The sequence below is a fragment of the Haliotis rubra genome, unplaced genomic scaffold (genome assembly GCF_003918875.1).
Source record: "Haliotis rubra isolate DU_JTF1 unplaced genomic scaffold, ASM391887v1 Scf1339, whole genome shotgun sequence".
Classification (NCBI taxonomy): Eukaryota; Metazoa; Mollusca; class Gastropoda; order Lepetellida; family Haliotidae; genus Haliotis; species Haliotis rubra.
In genome coordinates, this window is record NW_025765269.1 from 1 (window position 1) to 27,228 (window position 27,228).

The window sequence follows — 27,228 nt, forward strand, 5'->3', positions numbered from 1 at the left end:
CCATTGCTATCCATCATATAATCAATAATGAATATATTTAATTTATTGTAATTTGTTTGATTGGCACTTGTCAGGACAGCAAGACAAGTAAGAGAGTTTATGGATAACAACTTCTTTATTATATATGATGCGACGTTTCGGTATGGATTCTTATACCTGTTGTCGAGCAAGAGTGTAATTATTGTATACTGAGATGTATAACTGTAACTGAAAGTGAATAAGTTGTGTTACACATTTTACAGTTTTAAATTAAATTAAAGGTCACATAAAAATAATATTTTATGTTGAATATATTGTTGGGAATGTTTCCTTAGAGAGTTGATAAAACTAAGAAATACCCACGATTTTTCATCCATGGGAAATTAGGTTTTGTATGCTTTTCTCAGCTGAGTTGGTCATTTCAATTCTGAATAAGATCACATATATAATTAGGTGTTAAGATTCAGTGTTAAAACATAATTCGTAATCTATTTAAAATATGTGGCTTTTACCGTTTACCCTTTGCTTCGATTTCCTCAATTGGCGATTTGGTAGTAGATAAGTTAACCTTGAATATGAGTACAGTAACAGTAATAACATATTACAACAATTTGCTTCAGAATACCGGGTTGGCTACTATTTCTTGGCACCAAATCAATAAAATAAGTGACATGTCAAATGGAAGATACAATATATACATGTATACTACATTATCTTCAGTATCAAGCGAAAAATATTTTGGTTACACATATACAAATTAGTCGTTCTACCTATAATTTCATTGTGATCAGATGTACCACTGTTCATGCTTCTATGAATATGTATAAATGTGTTACTTTGGCTGTTTTGCAGTTTTACTAAGCATTGTATGTATTGTATTTGCAGGATGATGAAGAGTCTGTGTGGGATGATAAGGATGGCAACGATGTTGCGCCAGACATCAGGACCAGGACTCTTCACCCACAAATCTTAAGCAGAGCATACACACCATCTGTTTGCGGTTGTGGACTGGCCCCAAGCCTTGTTGTAATCAACTTGGTTATATTTCCCTTCTGTGTGTGGCAAAAACTCAGGGCTCAACTCAAGCGTCTGTCGTCATACCACATCAGAGGATTGTTGGCTGCTCAGGGTGTGAGTGCAACAGAAGCTCATGGCTGTGCTGTTGCCAAGTCTCTTACTACTATGTGAGATTGTTAGTGTGTATATGTTAAGACATTGAGACAGCTTCAAATGTACACTTCATGCATATGCATATGGGCTTCCATGACCTTCATACAACAAACATTTGAATTTGAATTGGAAATCTGTTTTATAAATACCACACAGCAAATATATGTTATGCCTGCACTAGGTAGACCTCTATTTCATTCATATGCATAAAATGTTGTGGTGGTTTTACATATTTGTATTTATTATTCCGTACAGAATTTGTTTTCTCCAATGCTGAAAATTCTTTTGATATGGCATGCATGCATGCATGCATACACACACACACACACACACACACACACACACACATACATACACATTGTTGAGTACTGTTGAAATGTGAGCTATTCACAATAATGAAAACAGATGAATCATAACAGTGCATGTGTCACTGTGTTTGTTGTTTTCGAGTACAATGTGTAATAAATTGTACATTCACAAGTTTATGCAGAATGGTAGTGAGTGAGTTGCATAGTCACGGTAGCCATATCGTGACTCATATGAAAGTCGTAACCTAAATTTGTAAATGTGTACATGAAATAAAACAATCTTATATACTTACCTGTGGTTCGAAGGACAGTAAAAATAACTAATTCATTTTCCACAAATGTACACTAAAACTGGCATAAAACCATAAAACAGCTTACCGGCAGCATAAAATGAGCTATAGATTGCCAACACCTTGAGCGGTTGATCAACATACTAGGGACTACGGCACGAATAACAGTACTTTTGGCTTCCTGCATTGGACCTCTAACTGGATTCTGTAAACAGAAATTATCTTGTAAATGTAACAGTAAGTAAATATAGTCCCTCCAATGGAACAGCACAAAGCTAATTATAAGCTCTGCCATTTCATCTAAGCTGAAACCAACAGAAACCTAAAGTGTCCCTATACATTACCCAGTAAAGATATTCAATAGGTTTCCCGCAATAGCGGAAACAAAGTCATTTCCTCTTTGAATGTTTCAGCGAACTGAAACTAAATGTGGAAAACGCATAATCGATAGTTTCAGTTGTAGGAAACTTTGACGGAACCTGAGACGAAAGGTTTCAGTTTTGTAAACTATGCGGAAAGTCCTCGCATTGTCTGTTTCCGGATACCGAAAACCTAGCGGAAACTCTACATTACCTAGTATTTCGGTTAGGTTTCCGCAAAAAACGGAAATCCAAGTTATTTTTGCTGTGCACCTCACATATTTTTGTAAAAACAATGGTTACGTCTCCAAAATTACGAACAACCGGATCCTTCTCACGTCTTTCACTCCAGAGGTTGATGTACAAGTTTTACGAATACCAGGTCACACGGGCAACATGTTAGCTTCCAAACAACGTGGTTTCAATATTTAAGGTTCGACGTACCCGATTACCAACGGGATTTTTTCGATCCAAATTTGACTATCAAATCACACACCACTGTCGTAATAGATGTCTATCTCGGCTGACGCTCGTGGGAGGCTCGTGAATGAACACTTTTGACTGAGTTGCAATACACTGGTTCGACAGATACAATCACCAACGATGTTGTATCGTCATAAGACTGGGATCGACACCCCTAGTAAGCCTCGATGGAGTGCGTGTCATAGAAAAGAAATCGATTCATATCGCGAATATTTACGTGTACGATAATCTAAACCATATCAGCCTCAAATACATCGATCGGATATTAACGGAAAACCAATTAAACATTATGTTATAAAAATATATATATATGCACACAGGATGGGACTGTACCCAGTTGTGGATGAAGTAGCAAAAACACTGGAAACCATAGACGGGTTTCGTTTGCAACAGATATGCGAGATCAAACAACAACTAGAACGTGAACGCGATATGCAGTTGGCATTACAGAAAAAATATGACAGGGCCGTCAATTCTGTGCATTCCTCTCTGATTTCAGTCAGCATGGGATTAGGCGTAGCAGGTATCGGGTTATTATCCACCATCGTGGCCGCACCTGTGGTGCTAGGCATCGAAATAACAGCCGGAGTGGTAGGGTTGGTGGGATTGGCCCTTAAGTTTGTATCTCGCAGACTGCAACGTAAAGCATTAAAACATGACGAAATTAGAATTCTAGCCGAAGAAGGAAGCGTTACTATAGACGAATTCGCTCCACCACGCTCACTCTGACCTCTAAAATCTCTGGAGGAAGAGTTTAGTTTGGTGCTATCAGAAATCGCAAAATATCACAGAATGAAACAAGAGATTCGGACCAAGTCTCGTAAAAACGCTGTCATCAGCGAGGACCAGAAAAAAAAGTTCATAGAACAAGGGAAGCAACAGGTCCGACAAGCCTTCACTACGAAAACCAAACACACTATCATAGGAGATTCACAATAAATCTGTTTCTGCGGAAATCAGCATAACATGAAGCCAAGTTCTTAAAAAAGGCAATATTTGAGAAACCATTCGACCGATTTTCGTGAAATTTGATAAGTACCTCATTCAGTAGTATACACAGTAGCGGAACGGGATTAGGGACTTCCCAAGACCTTAATTTGGAAAACCACATTCAGTCAGCGTTCATGTATGAGCGCTGGTGTGACATACATAACCATGTCAGGCCAGCGCTCATGTAGGAACACCATCAATGACACACAAATCTGACCAGTCCAGCGCTCATACATGAACGCTTGTGTGACATACATACTATGTCAGTAGAACGCTCATACAAGAATGCTGGGCTAACTATGTCAGTCCAGCGTTCATACATGAACCCTAGAGTAGTATACACAATAGCGGAACGGGACTTCCAAAGGCCTTAATTTTCCCGAGCCTTTTTCACGCACAAGGCAATATTTCAGAAACTATTGCACCAATTTTCATCAAATGTTTGCACGCACCTCAGTAGTAGTATACACAGCTGGAGGGTACGATTATGGATTCTTTTCGCAAAGGCCTTCAATTTTTAAATTGAGCCTTTGCGACGACCTGTAATAGATAGATGCTCATGCTGTTGATCACTTCTGAATTTCCGGACGAGACTCGAGTATTTACAGGCCGACGCCATAAAGTTGGAATATTGGGTATTCTTCTTTTGCCTGCACTTTAACTGGGTATAAGCGGATTAGATTTACCAGTCCAGTGCTCGCACAATTATAGTCTGTTCAAAGCAAGTGGAGTTCACTATCGGCACTTTGAAGAAAGAATTGACCTTGGTGAACAGACTTGACTAGTCTCAAATTCTACCCACTTATGGCAGATACCGTTTCTATCTTTATTAATAGTATATAAAATGCACAGTGCAATATAAATACTTTTTCCTGGTGTGACATATAACGCTTATTTTGTGTATTTGCTGATTTGGAACATCATTCATTGCCAGATAATTCATTTTCGCTATTTGTATGGTACAATATTACTAAATTAAAATGCCGCCATATTTCAAAATGACTCATATTCGTATGCGTGCGGGTCCCATATGCAGTAAACAAAATGTGATCAATCCTTACTGTTTACCGGTAAATTCCTCCCATATGTTTTCATGCCAGCTGTTACACAATCTCAACACACATAAGGTCACAGGCCACTGCACACCTAATACCAATTAGTGAAGAATAGGACAGTCCATACTCACACACATAGAACGAGAATTACTAGCACTACATATCATTTTATTGGCATTTTTAAAGCATTTCGTTTGCAAATCCATGTATGAAGTTCATCATTCTTCGATGCTCCTTTTATCATTTATTTCTTTGTCCACTGATTCAACTCAGCACATAGATTTCACATAAGAAGAGTCTCCCCACCAAGCTTTAATCAAATGTTCGTCATGTTGTGGGACTTTGTTGTAGAGGAATCCTGCATGCAAAGAACTTGGTGGATTCGCCTCCTGCAGGGATGTGTGACATAATTTCGCATTTCACGCCATATGGCGAATGTGCAAGTTGTTGTTATTTGTTTTATTTAACGTCGCAGGCAACAACTAAAGAGTTTCATGACAGGGTAGTACACTTATTTTAAGAAATGAGGGGGAACCAAACATAGAAATTTTGAAAGCGTGGTGTTACTACCCAAAATGACCAACACACACACACACACACACACACACACACACACACACACACACACACACACACACACACACACACACACACACACACACACACACACACACACACACACACACACACACACATTAAATAAATAAATAAAAAACAGCAACTGAGTAAATTTGAATGGGAGGCCAAATTGAAAAGGTAAAAAGTATAAAATAGGTAAAGAGTAATAGAGATTTGGAATTTAACATAGATGTAGTGTAATAAATGGTTATTGTTATTGTTATTGTTTTTTGTTTTGCTTTGTGAACCAACCCATGTTTAAAAACATATTTAGTAGGTGAATAATGGTAAACATATAAAAGAATAAAAAATGCAGCTGATAAAAAGAGAGAACTGATTTGAAAGTTAAAAGAACATACTTATAACAATGTGCAAGGGTCATCCCATTTATAGTAAATGATCTATTTTCTCAGTATAATTGAGTTTACTCTACTAATTACTTAATCCTGCCTTGAGGCGAAGAAATCATCTCCAGAAAAACAACAACTGAATGTAAATATTAAATGCTAACTATAAAAACATCTTTAATCAAACAAACATTTCTTGAGCAAAAAACTGCTTGCTCTTAATCCCTTTGATTCACTTGACAGTTAAGCTGCTTTACTATACTGAGCAGTTTGGGCTGATCCATTATTGTTGTAGGTATAGCAGTAATTAACCCCCAACCTGACTGTTTAACAAGTGGTAATATCAGCGTGTGTAATAACTGGCATATTTAACAAATGGGAGACAACCTGTTTACCTGCAAGTGCTGGCATACTTACATTTCTGCTACAGACTATAGCTTCAATCCCCATTGTTGCGAGGACTAGTACGGTCCAGTAATTTTAATCCTTAAACAATAAGTGTAGGCAAAAATAATAAACTGTATTATTCAGATTCTCATACGTATTGTAAATAATGACGTTTTATTACATTACAAGGTCGTTTTTCTGATACCATTGGTTGAAGATGAATGGCTCCAAACCCTAGCTGATATGCCGCAAGGCGACTGATGTCATCAATGGCCGACTACGTCACCACCACCTGGATCGAAGGTAGTCTCCCGATGACATCATGGAACCATTACCTGACCCTTGGCCCCACAACCAACAACAATCTGTTGTCATGATGTCATTGTGGTGTTATGTCTGTTACCATACTGTCATATTGGTGTTTTGGCTGTTGCCATGCTTGTTTGAGTGGCATTTAGAAGTTATGTGATGAACGACAAGGAGAATTCTATGGTTATACGTCTTTAATTATATGATATGAGCTACGTTTCGGGGTAGCTTCTAACACCGTCAACATATCACTTGCTTGATAACGGTGTTAGAAGATACACCGAAACGTCGCTCATATTATATTTAAGAAGTTGTATATACATAGAACTAACCTTGTTTTTTGCAATGCTGTCATAGTGGTGTTTGGTTGTTGCCATGCTGTCATTGTGGTGTTGTGGCTGTTGTCATACTGTCATTGTGGTGTTTTGGCTGTTGTCATGCTGTCATTGTGGTGTTATGTTTGTTGTCATGCTGTCATTGTGGTGCTATGTCTGTTCCCATGATGTCATAGTGGTGTTTTGGCTGTTGCCATGTTGTCATTGTGGTATTTGGTTGTTGTCATGCTGTCATTGTGGTGTTTTGACTGTTGCCATGCTTTCATAGTGGTGTTTTGGCTGTTACCATGCTGTCATTGAGGTGTTTGTCTGTTGCCATGCTGTCATTGTGGTGTTATGTGTGTTGCCATGCTGTCATAGATGGGTTTTGGCTGTTGCCATGCTGTCATTGTGGTGTTTTGGGTGTTGCCATGCTGTCATGGTGGGGTTTTGGCAGTTGACATGCTGTCATGGTGGTGTTTTTTGGCTGCCGTCATATCAAGTCAATGTGGAGTTTACTTTTTGCTGCCTTCTGTGGCGTTTTGGCTGCTGCTACGCTGTCATTGTGGTAAGGTTTTGCTGTTGCCATGCTGTCATAGTGGTGTTTTGGCTGTTGCCATGCTGTCATAGTGGAGTTTGGCTGTTGAGATGTTGTCATTCTGGTGTTTTGGCTGTTGCCATTCTGTCATAGTGGTGTTTTGGCTGTTGCCATGCTATCATAGTGGTGTTTTGGCTGTTGCCATGCTGTCATTGTGGTGTTTTTACTGTTACCATGCTGTCATAGTGGGGTTTTGCCTGTTGCCATGCTGTCATAGTGGTGTTTTGGCTGTCACCATGCTGTCATTGAGGTGTTTCTCTGTTGCCATGCTGTCATTGTGGTGTTATGTGTGTTGCCATGCTGTCATTGTGGTGTTTTGGCTGTTACCATGCTGTCATAGTGGGGTCTTGGCTGTTGCCATGCTGTCATTGTGGTGTTTTGGGTGTTGTCATGCTGCCATGGTGGGGTTCTGGCAGTTGACATGCTGTCATTGTGGTGTTTTGGCTGCTGTCATGCTGTCATTGTAGTGTTTTGGCTGTTGCCATGTGGTGTTTTGGCTGTTGTCATGCTGTCATAGTGGTGTTTTGACTCTTCTCATGCTGACATTGTGGTGTTTTGGCTGTTCCCATGCTGTCATTGTGGTGTTTGGCTGTTGCCATGCTGTCATTGTGGTGTTTTGACTCTTGTCATGCTGACATTGTGGTGTTTTGGCTGTTACCACGCTGTCATTATGGTTATTGCGTTATGTTTCTTGTCATGCTGTCATTGTGGTGTTACGTCTGTTATCATGATGTCATTGTGGTGTTATGTCTGTTACCATACTGTCATATTGGTGTTTTGGCTGTTGCCATGCTTGTTTGAGTGGCATTTAGAAGTTATGTGATGAACAACAAGGAGAGTTGTATGGTTATACGTCTTTAATTATATGATATGAGCTACGTTTCGGGGTAGCTTCTAACACCGTCAACATATCACTTGCTTGATAACAGTGTTAGAAGATACACCGAAACGTCGCTCATATTATATTTAAGAAGTTGTATATACATAGAACTAACCTTGTTTTTGCCATGCTGTCATAGTGGTGTTTTGGCTGTTCCCATGCTGTCATTGTGGTGTTTGGCTGTTGTCATGCTGTCATTGTGGTGTTTTGACTCTTGTCATGCTGACATTGTGGTGTTTGGCTGTTACCATACTGTCATAGTGGTGTTTTGGCTGTTGTCATGCTGTCATCGTGGTGTTATGTGTGTTGTCATGCTGTCATGGTGGTGCTATGTCTGTTGCCATGCTGTCATAGTGGTGTTTTGGCTGTTCCCATGCTGTCATTGTGGTATTTGGTTGTTGTCATGCTGTCATCGTGGTGTTATGTTTGTTGTCATGCTGTCATGGTGGTGCTATGTCTGTTGCCATGCTGTCATAGTGGTGTTTTGGCTGTTGCCATGCTGTCATTGTGGTATTTGGTTGTTGTCATGCTGTCATTGAGGTGTTTGTCTGTTGCCACTCTGTCATAGTGGGGTTTTGGCTGTTGCCATGCTGTCATTGTGGTGTTATATCTTTTGCCATGCTGTCATAGTGGTGTTTTGGCTGTTTCCATGCTGCCATTGTAGTGTTATGTTTGTTGTCATGCTGTCATTGTGGTGTTATGTCTGTTGCCATGCTGTCAGAGTGGCGTTTTGGCTGTTGCCATGCTGTCATAGTGGTGTTTTTGCTGTTGCCATGCTGTCATAGTGGTGTTTTGGCTGTTCCCATGCTGTCATTGTGGTGTTTGTCTGTTGCCATGCTGTCATTGTGGTGTTATGTGTGTTGTCAAGCTGTCATTGTGGTGTTTTGGCTGTTCCCATGCTGTCATGGTGGTGTTTTTGCTGTTATCATGCTGTCATTGTGGTGTTTTGGCTGTTGCCATGCTGTCATTGTGGTGTTTTGCTTGTTCCCATGCTGTCATTGTGGTGTTTGGCTGTTACCATGCTGTCATTGTGGTGTTATGTCTTTTGCCATGCTCTCATAGTGGTGTTTTGGCTGTTGCCATGATGTCATAGTGGTGTTTTGGCTGTTGCTATGCTGTCATAGTGGTGTTTTGACTGTTGCCATGCTGTCATTGTGGTGTTTGTTTGTTGCCATGCTGTCATTGTGGTGTTTGTCTGTTACCATACTGTCATAGTGGTGTTTTGGCTGTTGCCATGCTTGTTTGAGTGGCATTTAGAAGTTATGTGATGAACAACAAGGAGAGTTCTATGGTTATACGTCTTTAATTATATGATATGAGCTACGTTTCGGGGTAGCTTCTAACACCGTCAACATATCACTTGCTTGATAACAGTGTTAGAAGATACACCGAAACGTCGCTCATATTATATTTAAGAAGTTGTATATACATAGAACTAACCTTGTTTTTGCCATGCTGTCATAGTGGTGTTTTGGCTGTTCCCATGCTGTCATTGTGGTGTTTGGCTGTTGTCATGCTGTCATTGTGGTGTTTTGACTCTTGTCATGCTGACATTGTGGTGTTTGGCTGTTACCATACTGTCATAGTGGTGTTTTGGCTGTTGTCATGCTGTCATCGTGGTGTTATGTTTGTTGTCATGCTGTCATGGTGGTGCTATGTCTGTTGCCATGCTGTCATAGTGGTGTTTTGGCTGTTGCCATGCTGTCATTGTGGTATTTGGTTGTTGTCATGCTGTCATTGAGGTGTTTGTCTGTTGCCACTCTGTCATAGTGGGGTTTTGGCTGTTGCCATGCTGTCATTGTGGTGTTATATCTTTTGCCATGCTGTCGTAGTGGTGTTTTGGCTGTTTCCATGCTGCCATTGTAGTGTTATGTCATTTGTTTGTTGTCATGCTGTCATTGTGGTGTTATGTCTTTTGCCATGCTGTCATAGTTGTGGTTTCGCTGTTGCCATGATGTCATAGTGGTGTTTTGGCTGTTGCCATGCTGTCATTGTGGTGTTTTGGCTTTTCCCATGCTGTCATTGTGGTGTTTGGCTGTTACCATGCTGTCATTGTGGTGTTATGTCTTTTGCCATGCTGTCATTGTGGTGTTTTGGCTGTTGCCATGCTGTCATAGTGGTGTTTTGGCTGTTACCATGCTGTCATTGTGGTGTTATGTCTTTTGCCATGCTGTCATTGTGGTGTTTTGGCTGTTGCCATTAGAATGTTGTCATGCTGTCATTGTGGTGTTTTGGCTGTTAACATGCTGTCATAGTGGTAAGTGTTTGGCTCTGGTCAAGCTTATCGTCATTGTGGTGTTATGTCTTTTATCATGCTGTCATAGTGGTCTTTTGCTGTTGCCATGCTGTCATTGTGGTGTTATGTTTGATGTCATGCTGTCGCCAGTGTGCGTATATGTCCGTTGTCATGCTGTCATAGTGGTGTTTTGGCTGTTGCAATGCCGTCATGGTTGTGTTTGGCTGTTGCAATGCAGTCATTGTGGCTGGTTTTGGTTGTTACCATACTGTCATTGTGGTCTCTTTGGCTGTTGTCATTGTATCATTGTGGGGTTTTGGCTGTTACCATGCTGTCATAGTGGGGTTTTGGCTGTTGCCATGCTGTCATTGTGGTGTTATGTCTTCGGCCATGCTCTGATAGTGGTGTTTCGGCTGTTACCATGCCGTCATTGTGGTGTTTTGACTGTTACCATGCTGTCATAGTAGGATTTTGGCTATTGCCATGCTGTCATAGTGGTGTTTTGGCTGTTGCAGCAAGCTGCCATTTTGGTGTTATGTGTGTTGCCATGCTCTCATTGTGGTGTTTTGGCTGTTACCATGCTGTCATTGTGGTGTTTTGGCTGTTGCCATGCTGTCATAGTGGGGTTTTGGCTGTTGCCATGCTTTCAGAGTGGGGTTTTGACTGTTCCCATGCTGTTATGGTGGGGTTTGGCTGTTGTCATGCTGTCATTTTGGTGTTTTGGTTGTTGTCATGCTGTCCTTTTGGTGTTTTGCCCTGTTAACATGCTGTCATAGTGGTGTCTTGGCTGTTGTCAAGCTCGTCATTGTGGTGTTATGTCTTTATCATGTCATATTGGTGTTTTGGCTGCCGCCATGCTGTCATTGTGGTGTTATGTTTGTTCTCATGCTGTCATTGTGGTGTTATGTCTCTGTTGTCATCCTGTCATACTGGTGTTTTGGCTGCTGCCATAATTGTTATGGTGGTGTTTTGGCTGTTGCGTTGCAATGCAGTCATTGTGGTGTTTTGGCTGTTACCATGCCGTCATAGTGGTGTGTTTTGGCTGTTGCCATGCTGTCATTGTGGTATTTGGCTACTGCCATACTGTCATTGTGGTGTTTTGACTCTTGTCATGCTGACATTGTGGTGTTTTGGCTGTTCACATGCTGTCATTGTGGAATTTGGCTGTTGCCATGCTGTCATTGTGGTGTTTTGACTCTTGTCATGCTGACATTGTGGTGTTTTGGCTGTTCACATGCTGTCATTGTGGAATTTGGCTGTTGCCATGCTGTCATAGTGGTGTTTTGGCTGTTGCCATGCTGCCATTGTGGTGTTATGTTTGTTGTCATGCTGTCATTGTGGTGTTATGTCTGTTGTCATGCTGTCATAGTGGCGTTTTGGCTGTTGCCATGCTGTCATTGTGGTGTTTTTGCTGTTGCCATGCTGTCATAGTGGTGTTTTGGCTGTTCCCATGCTGTTATGGTTGTGTTTTGGCTGTTGCAATGCAGTCATTGTGGTGTTTTGGTTGTTACCATGCTGTCATTGTGGTCTTTTGGCTGTTGCCATGCTGTCATTGTGGTGTTATGTTTGATGTCATGCTGTCATTGTGGTGTTATGTCTGTTGTCATGCTGTCATAGTGGTGTTTTGGCTGTTGCAATGCTGTCATGGTTGTGTTTTGGCTGTTGCAATGCAGTCATTGTGGTGTTTTGGTTGTTACCATGCTGTCATTGTGGTCTTTGGCTGCTGTCATTGTATCATTGTGGGTTTTGGCTGTTACCATGCCGTCATAGTGGGTTTTGGCTGTTGCCATGCTGTCATTGTGGTGTTATGTCTTCGGCCATGCCTGATAGTGGTGTTTCGGCTGTTACCATGCCGTCATTGTGGTGTTTTGACTCGTTACCATGCTGTCATAGTAGGATTTTGGCTGCTGCCATGCTGTCATTGTGATAAAAGACATCTTTGCCATGCTGTCATGGTGGTGTTTTGTCTGTTGCCATGCTGCCATTTTGGTGTTATGTTTGTTGTCATGCTGTCATTGTGGTGCTATGTCTCTTTGTCATGCCGTCATAGTGGCTTTTTGATTGTTGCCATGCCGTCATAGTGGTGTTTTGGCTGCCGCCACGCTGTCATAGTGGTGTTTTGGCCGTCCCATGCTGTCATTGTGGTGTTTGTCTGTTGCCGCTGTCATTGTGGTGTTTTCGCTGTCCCCATGCTTGTCATAGTTGCGTTTTGGCTATTGCCATGCTTGTCATAGTGGTGTTTTGGCTTGCCGCTGCCGCCATTTTGGTGTTATGTGTGTTGCCATGCTCTCATTGTGGTGTTTTTGGCTGTTACCATGCTGTCATTGTGGTGTTTTGGCTGTTGCCATGCTGTCGTAGTGGGTTTTGGCTGTTGCCATGCTTCAGAGTGGGGTTTTGACTGTTCCCATGCTGTTATGGTGGGGTTTGGCTGTCATTGCTGTCATTTTGGCGTTTTGGTTGTTGTCATGCTGTCCTTTTGGTGTTTTGCCTGTTAACATGCCGTCATAGTGGTGTCTTGGCTGCCGTCAAGCCGTCATTGTGGTGTTATGTCTTTTATCATGTCATATTGGTGTTTTGGCTGTTGCCATGCTGTCATTGTGGTGTTATGTTTGTTCTCATGCTGTCATTGTGGTGTTATGTCTGTTGTCATCCTGTCATACTGGTGTTTTGGCTGTTGCCATACTGTTATGGTGGTGTTTTGGCTGTTGCAATGCAGTCATTGTGGTGTTTTGGCTGTTACCATGCTGTCATAGTGGTGTTTTGGCTGTTGCCATGCTGTCATTGTGGTATTTGGCTACTGCCATACTGTCATTGTGGTGTTTTGACTCTTGTCATGCTGACATTGTGGTGTTTTGGCTGTTCACATGCTGTCATTGTGGAATTTGGCTGTTGCCATGCTGTCATTGTGGTGTTTTGACTCTTGTCATGCTGACATTGTGGTGTTTTGGCTGTTCACATGCTGTCATTGTGGAATTTGGCTGTTGCCATGCTGTCATAGTGGTGTTTTGGCTGTTGCCATGCTGCCATTGTGGTGTTATGTTTGTTGTCATGCTGTCATTGTGGTGTTATGTCTGTTGTCATGCTGTCATAGTGGCGTTTTGGCTGTTGCCATGCTGTCATTGTGGTGTTTTTGCTGTTGCCATGCTGTCATAGTGGTGTTTTGGCTGTTCCCATGCTGTCATTGTGGTGTTTGTCTGTTGCCATGCTGTCATTGTCGTGTTATGTGTGTTGTCAAGCTGTCATTGTGGTGTTTTGGCTGTTCCCATGCTGTCATGGTGGTGTTTTGGCTGTTGTCATGCTGTCATTGTGGTGTTTTGGCTGTTGCCATGCTGTCATTGTGGTGTTTTGCCGTTGCCATGCTGTCATTGTGGTGTTTGGCTGTTACCATGCTGTCATTGTGGTGTTATGTCTTTTGCCATGCTCTCATAGTGGTGTTTTGGCTGTTGCCATGATGTCATAGTGGTGTTTTGGCTGTTGCCATGCTGTCATAGTGGTGTTTTGACTGTTGCCATGCTGTCATTGTGGTGTTTGTTTGTTGCCATGCTGTCATTGTGGTGTTATGTCTTTTGCCATGCTGCCATAGTGGTGTTTTCGCTGTTGCCATGATGTCATAGTGGTGTTTTGGCTGTTGCCATGCTGTCATTGTGGTGTTTTGGTTTTTCCTATGCTGTCATTGTGGTGTTTGGCTGTCACCATGCTGTCATTGTGGTGTTATGTCTTTTGCCATGCTGTCATTGTTTTTTTTTGGCTGTTGCCATGCTGTCATAGTGGTGTTTTGGCTGTTGTCATGCTGTCGTTGTGGCTTTTGGCTGTTGTCATACTGTCATAGTGGTGATGTGGTTGTTCCCATGCTGTCATTGTGGTGTTTTGGCTGCTGCCATGCTGTCATAGTGAGGTTTTGGCTGTTGCCATGCTTTCATAGTGGAGTTTTGACTGTTCCCATGCTGTCATAGTCGGGTTTGGCTGTTGTCATGCTGTCATTGTGGTGTTTTGGTTGTTGTCATGCTGTCATTGTGGTGTTTTGACTGTTAACATGCTGTCATAGTCGTGTTTGGGCTGTTGTCAAGCTCGTCATTGTGGTGTTATGTCTTTTATCATGCTGTCATAATGGTGTTTTGGCTGTTGCCATGCTGTCATAGTGGTGATATGGCTGTTGCCATGCTGTCATAGTGGTGTTTTGGCTGTTGCCATGCTGTCATTGTGGTGTTTGGCAGTTGCCATGCTGTCATTGTGGTGTTATGTGTGTTGCCATGCTGTCATTGTAGTGTTTTCGCTGTTGCCATGCTGTCATAGTGGTGTTTTGGCTGTTGTCATACTGTCGTTGTGGGCTTTTGCCTGTTGGCATGCTGTCATAGTGGTGATTTTGCTGTTGCCATGCTGTCATTGTGGTGTTTTGGCTGTTGCCATGGTGTCATAGTGGGGATTTGGCTGTTGCCATGCTTTCATGGTGGGGTTTGGCTGTTGTCATGCTGTCATTGTGGTGTTTTGGTTGTTGTCATGCTGTCATTGTGGTGTTTTGACTGTTCCCATGCTGTCATAGTGGGGTTTGGCTGTTGTCATGCTGTCATTGTGGTGTTTTGGCTGTTGTCATGCTGTCATTGTGGTGTTTTGGCTGTTAACATGCTGTCATAGTGGTGTTTTGGCTCCTGTCAAGCTGTGATGGTGGTGTTATGTCTTTTATCATGCTGTCATAGTGGTGTTTTGGCTGTTGCCATGCTGTCATTGTGGTGTTATGTTTGATGTCATGCTGTCATTGTGGTGTTATGTCTGTTGTCATGCTGTCATAGTGGTGTTTTGGCTGTTGCAATGCTGTCATGGTTGTGTTTTGGCTGTTGCAATGCAGTCATTGTGGTGTTTTGGTTGTTACCATGCTGTCATTGTGGTCTTTTGGCTGTTGTCATTGTATCATTGTGGGGTTTTGGCTGTTACCATGCTGTCATAGTGGGGTTTTGGCTGTTGCCATGCTGTCATTGTGGTGTTATGTCTTCGGCCATGCTCTGATAGTGGTGTTTCGGCTGTTACCATGCCGTCATTGTGGTGTTATGACTGTTACCATGCTGTCATAGTAGGATTTTGGCTGCTGCCATGCTGTCATTGTGATGTTATATCTTTTGCCATGCTGTCATAGTGGTGTTTTGTCTGTTGCCATGCTGCCATTTTGGTGTTATGTTTGTTGTCATGCTGTCATTGTGGTGCTATGTCTCTTGTCATGCTGTCATAGTGGCTTTTTGATTGTTGCCATGCTGTCATAGTGGTGTTTTGGCTGTTGCCATGCTGTCATAGTGGTGTTTTGGCTGTTCCCATGCTGTCATTGTGGTGTTTGTCTGTTGCCATGCTGTCATTGTGGTGTTTTCGCTGTCCCCATGCTGTCATAGTTGCGTTTTGGCTATTGCCATGCTGTCATAGTGGTGTTTTGGCTGTTGCCAAGCTGCCATTTTGGTGTTATGTGTGTTGCCATGCTCTCATTGTGGTGTTTTGGCTGTTACCATGCTGTCATTGTGGTGTTTTGGCTGTTGCCATGCTGTCATAGTGGGGTTTTGGCTGTTGCCATGCTTTCAGAGTGGGGTTTTGACTGTTCCCATGCTGTTATGGTGGGGTTTGGCTGTTGTCATGCTGTCATTTTGGTGTTTTGGTTGTTGTCATGCTGTCCTTTTGGTGTTTTGCCTGTTAACATGCTGTCATAGTGGTGTCTTGGCTGTTGTCAAGCTGTCATTGTGGTGTTATGTCTTTTATCATGTCATATTGGTGTTTTGGCTGTTGCCATGCTGTCATTGTGGTGTTATGTTTGTTCTCATGCTGTCATTGTGGTGTTATGTCTGTTGTCATCCTGTCATACTGGTGTTTTGGCTGTTGCCATACTGTTATGGTGGTGTTTTGGCTGTTGCAATGCAGTCATTGTGGTGTTTTGGCTGTTACCATGCTGTCATAGTGGGGTTTTGGCTGTTGCCATGCTGTCATTGTGGTATTTGGCTACTGCCATACTGTCATTGTGGTGTTTTGACTCTTGTCATGCTGACATTGTGGTGTTTTGGCTGTTCACATGCTGTCATTGTGGAATTTGGCTGTTGCCATGCTGTCATTGTGGTGTTTTGACTCTTGTCATGCTGACATTGTGGTGTTTTGGCTGTTACCATACTGTCGAAGTGGTGTTTTGGCTGTTGTCATGCTGTCATTGTGGTGTTATGTTTGTAGTCATGCTGTCATAGTGGCGTTTTGGCTGTTGTCATGCTGTCAGAGTGGTGTTTTGGCTGTTGCCATGCTGTCAGAGTGGTGTTTTTACTCTTGTCATGCTGTCATGGTGTGGTTTTGGATGTTGCCATGCAGTCATAGTGGGGTTTTGGCTGTTGCCATGCTGTCATTGTGATGTTTTTGGGTGTTGCCATGCTGTCATGGTGGGGTTTTGGGTTGGCATGCTGTCATAGTGGTGTTTTGTCTGTTACCATGCTGTCATTGTGGTGTTTTGGATGCTGTCATGCAGTTATTGTGGTGTTTTGGCTGTTGCCATGCTGTCATAGTGATGTTTTGGCTGTTGTCATACCGTCATAGTGGTGTTTTGGCTGTTACCATGCTGTCATAGTGGTGTTTTGGCTGTTGTCATACCGTCATAGTGGTGTTTTGGCATTGTTACCATGCTGTCATAGTGGTGTTTTGTCTGTTTCCATACTGTCATTGTGGTGTTATGTTTGTCGTCATACTGTCATTGTTGTGTTATGTCTTTTGTCATGCTGTCAGAGTGGTGTTTTGGCTGTTGCCATGCTGTCATTGAGGTGTTTGGCTGTTGCAATGCTGTTATTGTGGTGTTTTGGCTGTTGCTCTTCTGTCATAGTGATGTTATGTGTGTTGCCATGATGTCATTATGGTGGTTTGGCTGTTGCAATGCTGTCATTATGGTGTTTTGGCTGTTGCCATGCTGTCATTGTGGTGTTATGTCTGTTGCCATGCTGTCATTGTTGTGTTTTGGCTGTTACCATGCTGTCATTGTGGTGTTTTGGCTGTTGCCATGCTGTCATTGTGGTGTTATGTTTGTCGTCATACTGTCATTGTGATGTTATGACTGTTGTCATGCTGTCATAATGGTGTTTTAGCTGTTGCCATACTGTCATTGTGGTATTATGTCTGTTGTCATGCTGTCATAGTGGTGTTTTGGCTGTTGTCATGCTGTCATTGTGGTGTTATGTTTGTTGTCATGCTGTCATAGTGGTGTTTTGGCTGTTGCCATGCTGTCATTGTGGTGTTTGGCTGTTGCAATGCTGTTATTGTGGTGTTTGGCTGTTGCCATGCTGTCATTGTGGTGTTATGTCTGTTGCCATGCTGTCGTTGTGGTGATTTGGCTGTTACCATGCTGTCATTGTGGTGTTTTGGCTGTAGCCATGCTGTCATTGTGGTGTTATGTTTGTCGTCATACTGTCATTGTGATGTTATGACTGTTGTCATGCTGTCATAGTGGTGTTTTAGCTGTTGCCATACTGTCATTGTGGTATTATGTCTGTTGTCATGCTGTCATTGTGGTGTTATGTCTTTTGTCATGCTGTAAGAGTGGTGTTTTGGCTGTTGCCATGCCGTCATTGTGGTGTTTTGGCTGTTGTCATACCGTCATTGTGGTGTTTTGGCCGTTGCCATGCTGTTACAGTGGGTTTTGGCAGTTGGCATGCTGTCATGGTGGTGTTTTATCTGTTACCATGCTGTCATTGTGGTGTTTGGCTGTTGCAATGCTGTTATTGTGGTGTTTGGCTGTTGCAATGCTGTTATTGTGGTGCTTGGCTGTTGCAATGCTCTTATTGTGGTGTTTTGGCTGTTGCTCTGCTGTCATAGTGATGTTTTGGCTGTTGCCATGATGTCATTGTGGTGGTTTCATTGTTGCAATGCTGTCGTTGTGGTGGATTTGGCTGTTACCATGCTGTCATTGTGGTGTTTTGGCTGTAGCCATGCTGTCATCGTGGTGTTATGTTTGTCGTCATACTGTCATTGTGATGTTATGACTGTTGTCATGCTGTCATAGTGGTGTTTTAGCTGTTGCCATACTGTCATTGTGGTATTATGTCTGTTGCAATGCTGTTATTGTGGTGTTTTGGCTGTTGCTCTGCTGTCATAGTGCTGTTTTGGCTGTTGCCATGCTGTCATTGTGGTGTTATGGCCGTTGCCATGCTGTTACAGTGGGGTTTTGGCAGTTGGCATGCTGTGATGGTGGTTTTTTGTCTGTTACCATGCTGTCATTGTGGTGTTTTGGCTGTTGCCATGCTGTCATTGTGGTGTTTTGGCTGTTGCCATGCTGTCATAGTGGCGTTATGTGTGTTGCCATGATGTCATTGTGGTGTTTTGACTGTTGCCATACTGTCATTATGGTGTTTTGACTGTTGCCATGCTGTCAGTGTGGTGTTATGTTTATCGTCATACTGTCATTGTGATGTTATGACTCTTGTGATGCTGTCATAGTGGTGTTTTGGCTGTTGTCATGCTGTCATTGTGGTGTTATGTTTGTTGTCATGCTGTCAGAGTGGTGTTTTGGCTGTTGTGATGCTGTCATTGTGGTGTTTGGCTTTTGCAATGCTGTTATTGTGGTGTTTTGGCTGTTCCTCTGCTGTCATAGTGATGTTTTGGCTGTTGCCATGATGTCATTGTGGTGGTTTGGCTGTTGCAATGCTGTCATTGTGGTGTTTGACTGTTGCCATGCTGTCATTGTGGAGTTATATTTGTTGCCATGCTGTCATTGTGGTGTTTTGGCTGTTACCATGCTGCCATTGTGGTGTTTTGGCTGTAGGCATGCTGTCATTGTGGTGTTATGTTTGTCGTCATACTGTCATTGTGATGTTATGACTGTTGCCATGCTGTCATAGTGGTGTTTTAGCCTTGCCATAACTGTCATTGTGGTATTATGTCTGTTGTTATGCTGTGATTGTGGTGTTATGTCTGTTGCCATACCGTCATTGTTGTGTTATGTCTTTGTCATGCTGTCAGAGTGGTGTTTTGGCTGTTGCCATGCTGTCATTGAGGTGTTTGGCTGTTGCAATGCTGTTATTGTGGTGTTTTGGCTGTTGCTCTTCTGTCATAGTGATGTTATGTGTGTTGCCATGATGTCATTATGGTGGTTTGGCTGTTGCAATGCTGTCATTATGGTGTTTTGGCTGTTGCCATGCTGTCATTGTGGTGTTATGTCTACCGCCATGCCGTCATTGTTGTGGTTTTTGGCTGTTACCATGCTGTCATTGTGGTGTTTTGGCTGTTGCCATGCTGTCATTGTGGTGTTATGTTTGTCGTCATACTGTCATTGTGATGTTATGACTGTTGTCATGCTGTCATAATGGTGTTTTAGCTGTTGCCATACTGTCATTGTGGTATTATGTCTGTTGTCATGCTGTCATTGTGGTGTTATGTCTGTTGCCATACTGTCATTGTGGTGTTATGTCTTTTGTCATGCTGTCATAGTAGTGTTTTGGCTGTTGCCATGCTGTCATTGAGGTGTTACGTCTGTTGTCATGCTGTCATGGTGATGTTTTGTCTGTTTCCATACTGTCATTGTGGTGTTATGTCTTTTTGCCATGCTGTCATAGTGGTGTTTTGGCTGTTGTCATGCTGTCATTTTTGCGTTATGTTTGTTATCATGCCGTCATTGTGGTGTTATGTCTGTTGTCATGCTGTCATAGTGGTGTTTTTTGGCTGCTGCCATGATGTCATAGTGAGGTTTTGGCTGTTGCCATGCTTTCATAGTGGAGTTTTGACTGTTCCCATGCTGTCATAGTCGGGTTTGGCTGTTGTCATGCTGTCATTGTGGTGTTTTGGTTGTTGTCATGCTGTCATTGTGGTGTTTTGGCTGTTAACATGCTGTCATAGTCGTGTTTGGGCTGTTGTCAAGCTGTCATTGTGGTGTTATGTCTTTATCATGCTGTCATAATGGTGTTTTGGCTGTTGCCATGCTGTCATAGTGGTGATATGGCTGTTGCCATGCTGTCATAGTGGTGTTTTGGCTGTTGCCATGCTGTCATTGTGGTGTTTGGCAGTTGCCATGCTGTCATTGTGGTGTTATGTGTGTTGCCATGCTGTCATTGTAGTGTTTTCGCTGTTGCCATGCTGTCATAGTGGTGTTTTGGCTGTTGTCATACTGTCGTTGTGGGCTTTTGCCTGTTGGCATGCTGTCATAGTGGTGATTTTGCTGTTGCCATGCTGTCATTGTGGTGTTTTGGCTGTTGCCATGGTGTCATAGTGGGGATTTGGCTGTTGCCATGCTTTCATGGTGGGGTTTGGCTGTTGTCATGCTGTCATTGTGGTGTTTTGGTTGTGGTCATGCTGTCATTTTGGTGTTTTGACTGTTCCCATGCTGTCATAGTGGGGTTTTGGCTGTTGCCATGCTGTCATTGTGGTGTTTTGGGTGTTGCCATGCTGTCATGGTGGGGTTTTGGAAGTTGGCATGCTGTCATAGTGGTGTTTTGTCTGTTACCATGCTGTCATTGTGGTGTTTTGGATGCTGTCATGCAGTTATTGTGGTGTTTTGGCTGTTGCCATGCTGTCATAGTGATGTTTTGGCTGTTGTCATACCGTCATAGTGGTGTTTTGGCTGTTACCATGCTGTCATAGTGGTGTTTTGGCTGTTGTCATACCGTCATAGTGGTGTTTTGGCTGTTACCATGCTGTCATAGTGGTGTTTTGTCTGTTTCCATACTGTCATTGTGGTGTTATGTTTGTCGTCATACTGTCATTGTTGTGTTATGTCTTTTGTCATGCTGTCAGAGTGGTGTTTTGGCTGTTGCCATGCTGTCATTGAGGTGTTTGGCTGTTGCAATGCTGTTATTGTGGTGTTTTGGCTGTTGCTCTTCTGTCATAGTGATGTTATGTGTGTTGCCATGATGTCATTATGGTGGTTTGGCTGTTGCAATGCTGTCATTATGGTGTTTTGGCTGTTGCCATGCTGTCATTGTGGTGTTATGTCTGTTGCCATGCTGTCATTGTTGTGTTTTGGCTGTTACCATGCTGTCATTGTGGTGTTTTGGCTGTTGCCATGCTGTCATTGTGGTGTTATGTTTGTCGTCATACTGTCATTGTGATGTTATGACTGTTGTCATGCTGTCATAATGGTGTTTTAGCTGTTGCCATACTGTCATTGTGGTATTATGTCTGTTGTCATGCTGTCATAGTGGTGTTTTGGCTGTTGTCATGCTGTCATTGTGTTGTTATGTTTGTTGTCATGCTGTCATAGTGGTGTTCTTTTGGCTGTTGCCATGCTGTCATTGTGGTGTTTGGCTGTTGCAATGCTGTTATTGTGGTGTTTGGCTGTTGCCATGCTGTCATTGTGGTGTTATGTCTGCTGCCATGCTGTCATTGTGGTGGATTTTATTGTTACCATGCTGTCATTGTGGTGTTTTGGCTGTAGCCATGCTGTCATTGTGGTGTTATGTTTGTCGTCATACTGTCATTGTGATGTTATGACTGTTGTCATGCTGTCATAGTGGTGTTTTAGCTGTTGCCATACTGTCATTGTGGTATTATGTCTGTTGTCATGCTGTCATTGTGGTGTTATGTCTTTTGTCATGCTGTAAGAGTGGTGTTTTGGCTGTTGCCATGCTGTCATTGTGGTGTTTTGGCTGTTGTCATACTGTCATTGTGGTGTTTTGGCCGTTGCCATGCTGTTACAGTGGGGTTTTGGCAGTTGGCATGCTGTCATGGTGGTGTTTTGTCTGTTACCATGCTGTCATTGTGGTGTTTGGCTGTTGCAATGCTGTTATTGTGGTGTTTGGCTGTTGCAATGCTGTTATTGTGGTGCTTGGCTGTTGCAATGCTCTTATTGTGGTGTTTTGGCTGTTGCTCTGCTGTCATAGTGATGTTTTGGCTGCTGCCATGATGTCATTGTGGTGGTTTGGCTGTTGCAATGCTGTCGTTGTGGTGGATTTGGCTGTTACCATGCTGTCATTGTGGTGTTTTGGCTGTAGCCATGCTGTCATCGTGGTGTTATGTTTGTCGTCATACTGTCATTGTGATGTTATGACTGTTGTCATGCTGTCATAGTGGTGTTTTAGCTGTTGCCATACTGTCATTGTGGTATTATGTCTGTTGCAATGCTGTTATTGTGGTGTTTTGGCTGTTGCCTGCTGTCATAGTGCTGTTTTGGCTGTTGCCATGCTGTCATTGTGGTGTTATGGCCGTTGCCATGCTGTTACAGTGGGGTTTTGGCAGTTGGCATGCTGTGATGGTGGTTTTTTGTCTGTTACCATGCTGTCATTGTGGTGTTTTGGCTGTTGCCATGCTGTCATTGTGGTGTTTTGGCTGTTGCCATGCTGTCATAGTGGCGTTATGTGTGTTGCCATGATGTCATTGTGGTGTTTTGACTGTTGCCATACTGTCATTATGGTGTTTTGACTGTTGCCATGCTGTCAGTGTGGTGTTATGTTTATCGTCATACTGTCATTGTGATGTTATGACTTGTGATGCTGTCATAGTGGTGTTTTGGCTGTTGTCATGCTGTCATTGTGGTGTTATGTTTGTTGTCATGCTGTCAGAGTGGTGTTTTGGCTGTTGTGATGCTGTCATTGTGGTGTTTGGCTTTTGCAATGCTGTTATTGTGGTGTTTTGGCTGTTCCTCTGCTGTCATAGTGATGTTTTGGCTGCTGCCATGATGTCATTGTGGTGGTTTGGCTGTTGCAATGCTGTCATTGTGGTGTTTGACTGTTGCCATGCTGTCATTGTGGAGTTATATTTGTTGCCATGCTGTCATTGTGGTGTTTTGGCTGTTACCATGCTGCCATTGTGGTGTTTTGGCTGTAGGCATGCTGTCATTGTGGTGTTATGTTTGTCGTCATACTGTCATTGTGATGTTATGACTGTTGCCATGCTGTCATAGTGGTGTTTTAGCTCTTGCCATACTGTCATTGTGGTATTATGTCTGTTGTTATGCTGTGATTGTGGTGTTATGTCTGTTGCCATACTGTCATTGTTGTGTTATGTCTTTTGTCATGCTGTCAGAGTGGTGTTTTGGCTGTTGCCATGCTGTCATTGAGGTGTTTGGCTGTTGCAATGCTGTTATTGTGGTGTTTTGGCTGTTGCTCTTCTGTCATAGTGATGTTATGTGTGTTGCCATGATGTCATTATGGTGGTTTGGCTGTTGCAATGCTGTCATTATGGTGTTTTGGCTGTTGCCATGCTGTCATTGTGGTGTTATGTCTACTGCCATGCCGTCATTGTTGTGTTTTGGCTGTTACCATGCTGTCATTGTGGTGTTTTGGCTGTTGCCATGCTGTCATTGTGGTGTTATGTTTGTCGTCATACTGTCATTGTGATGTTATGACTGTTGTCATGCTGTCATAATGGTGTTTTAGCTGTTGCCATACTGTCATTGTGGTATTATGTCTGTTGTCATGCTGTCATTGTGGTGTTATGTCTGTTGCCATACCGTCATTGTGGTGTTATGTCTTTGTCATGCTGTCATAGTAGTGTTTTGGCTGTTGCCATGCTGTCATTGAGGTGTTACGTCTGTTGTCATGCTGTCATGGTGATGTTTTGTCTGTTTCCATACTGTCATTGTGGTGTTATGTCTTTTGCCATGCTGTCATAGTGGTGTTTTGGCTGTTGTCATGCTGTCATTTTTGCGTTATGTTTGTTATCATGCCGTCATTGTGGTGTTATGTCTGTTGTCATGCTGTCATAGTGGTGTTTTTGGCTGCTGCCATGATGTCATAGTGAGGTTTTGGCTGTTGCCATGCTTTCATAGTGGAGTTTTGACTGTTCCCATGCTGTCATAGTCGGGTTTGGCTGTTGTCATGCTGTCATTGTGGTGTTTTGGTTGTTGTCATGCTGTCATTGTGGTGTTTTGGCTGTTAACATGCTGTCATAGTCGTGTTTGGGCTGTTGTCAAGCTGTCATTGTGGTGTTATGTCTTTTATCATGCTGTCATAATGGTGTTTTGGCTGTTGCCATGCTGTCATAGTGGTGATATGGCTGTTGCCATGCTGTCATAGTGGTGTTTTGGCTGTTGCCATGCTGTCATTGTGGTGTTTGGCAGTTGCCATGCTGTCATTGTGGTGTTATGTGTGTTGCCATGCTGTCATTGTAGTGTTTTCGCTGTTGCCATGCTGTCATAGTGGTGTTTTGGCTGTTGTCATACTGTCGTTGTGGGCTTTTGCCTGTTGGCATGCTGTCATAGTGGTGATTTTGCTGTTGCCATGCTGTCATTGTGGTGTTTTGGCTGTTGCCATGGTGTCATAGTGGGGATTTGGCTGTTGCCATGCTTTCATGGTGGGGTTTGGCTGTTGTCATGCTGTCATTGTGGTGTTTTGGTTGTTGTCATGCTGTCATTGTGGTGTTTTGACTGTTCCCATGCTGTCATAGTGGGGTTTGGCTGTTGTCATGCTGTCATTGTGGTGTTTTGGCTGTTGTCATGCTGTCGTTGTGGTGATTTGGCTGTTACCATGCTGTCATTGTGGTGTTTTGGCTGCAGCCATGCTGTCATCGTGGTGTTATGTTTGTCGTCATACTGTCATTGTGATGTTATGACTGTTGTCATGCTGTCATAGTGGTGTTTTAGCTGTTGCCATACTGTCATTGTGGTATTATGTCTGTTGCAATGCTGTTATTGTGGTGTTTTGGCTGTTGCTCTGCTGTCATAGTGCTGTTTTGGCTGTTGCCATGCTGTCATTGTGGTGTTATGGCCGTTGCCATGCTGTTACAGTGGGGTTTTGGCAGTTGGCATGCTGTGAGGGTGGTTTTTTGTCTGTTACCATGCTGTCATTGTGGTGTTTTGGCTGTTGCCATGCTGTCATTGTGGTGTTTTGGCTGTTGCCATGCTGTCATAGTGGCGTTATGTGTGTTGCCATGATGTCATTGTGGTGTTTTGACTGTTGCCATACTGTCATTATGGTGTTTTGACTGTTGCCATGCTGTCATTGTGGTGTTATGTGTGTTGCCATGCTGTTATTGTGGTGTTTTGGCTGTTGCTCTGCTGTCATAGTGCTGTTTTGGCTGTTGCCATGCTGTCATTGTGGTGTTATGGCCGTTGCCATGCTGTTACAGTGGGGTTTTGGCATTTGGCATGCTGTGATGGTGGTTTTTTGTCTGTTACCATGCTGTCATTGTGGTGTTTTGGCTGTTGCCATGCTGTCATTGTGGTGTTTTGGCTGTTGCCATGCTGTCATAGTGGCGTTATGTGTGTTGCCATGATGTCATTGTGGTGTTTTGACTGTTGCCATACTGTCATTATGGTGTTTTGACTGTTGCCATGCTGTCATTGTGGTGTTATGTTTATCGTCATACTGTCATTGTGATGTTATGACTGTTGTGATGCTGTCATAGTGGTGTTTTAGCTGTTGCCATACTGTCATTTTGGTATTATGTCTGTTGTCATGCTGTCATTGTGGTGTTATGTCTGTTGCCATACTGTCATTGTGGTGTTATGTCTTTTGCCATGCTGTCATAGTGGTGTTTTGGCTGTTGTCATGCTGTCATTGTGGTGTTATGTCTTTTGCAATGCTGTTATTGTGGTGTTTTGGCTGTTCCTCTGCTGTCATTGTGGTGGTTTGGCTGTTGCAATGCTGTCATTGTGGTGTTTGACTGTTGCCATGCTGTCATTGTGGAGTTATATTTGTTGCCATGCTGTCATTGTGGTGTTTTGGCTGTTACCATGCTGCCATTGTGGTGTTTTGGCTGTAGGCATGCTGTCATTGTGGTGTTATGTTTGTCGTCATACTGTCATTGTGATGTTATGACTGTTGCCATGCTGTCATAGTGGTGTTTTAGCTCTTGCCATACTGTCATTGTGGTATTATGTCTGTTGTTATGCTGTGATTGTGGTGTTATGTCTGTTGCCATACTGTCATTGTTGTGTTATGTCTTTTGTCATGCTGTCAGAGTGGTGTTTTGGCTGTTGCCATGCTGTCATTGAGGTGTTTGGCTGTTGCAATGCTGTTATTGTGGTGTTTTGGCTGTTGCTCTTCTGTCATAGTGATGTTATGTGTGTTGCCATGATGTCATTATGGTGGTTTGGCTGTTGCAATGCTGTCATTATGGTGTTTTGGCTGTTGCCATGCTGTCATTGTGGTGTTATGTCTACTGCCATGCTGTCATTGTTGTGTTTTGGCTGTTACCATGCTGTCATTGTGGTGTTTTGGCTGTTGCCATGCTGTCATTGTGGTGTTATGTTTGTCGTCATACTGTCATTGTGATGTTATGACTGTTGTCATGCTGTCATAATGGTGTTTTAGCTGTTGCCATACTGTCATTGTGGTATTATGTCTGTTGTCATGCTGTCATTGTGGTGTTATGTCTGTTGCCATACTGTCATTGTGGTGTTATGTCTTTTGTCATGCTGTCATAGTAGTGTTTTGGCTGTTGCCATGCTGTCATTGAGGTGTTACGTCTGTTGTCATGCTGTCATGGTGATGTTTTGTCTGTTTCCATACTGTCATTGTGGTGTTATGTCTTTTGCCATGCTGTCATAGTGGTGTTTTGGCTGTTGTCATGCTGTCATTTTTGCGTTATGTTTGTTATGCCGTTATTGTGGTGTTATGTCTGTTGTCATGCTGTCATAGTGGTGTTTTTGGCTGCTGCCATGCTGTCATAGTGAGGTTTTGGCTGTTGCCATGCTTTCATAGTGGAGTTTTGACTGTTCCCATGCTGTCATAGTCGGGTTTGGCTGTTGTCATGCTGTCATTGTGGTGTTTTGGTTGTTGTCATGCTGTCATTGTGGTGTTTTGGCTGTTAACATGCTGTCATAGTCGTGTTTGGGCTGTTGTCAAGCTGTCATTGTGGTGTTATGTCTTTTATCATGCTGTCATAATGGTGTTTTGGCTGTTGCCATGCTGTCATAGTGGTGATATGGCTGTTGCCATGCTGTCATAGTGGTGTTTTGGCTGTTGTCATACTGTCGTTGTGGGCTTTTGCCTGTTGGCATGCTGTCATAGTGGTGATTTTGCTGTTGCCATGCTGTCA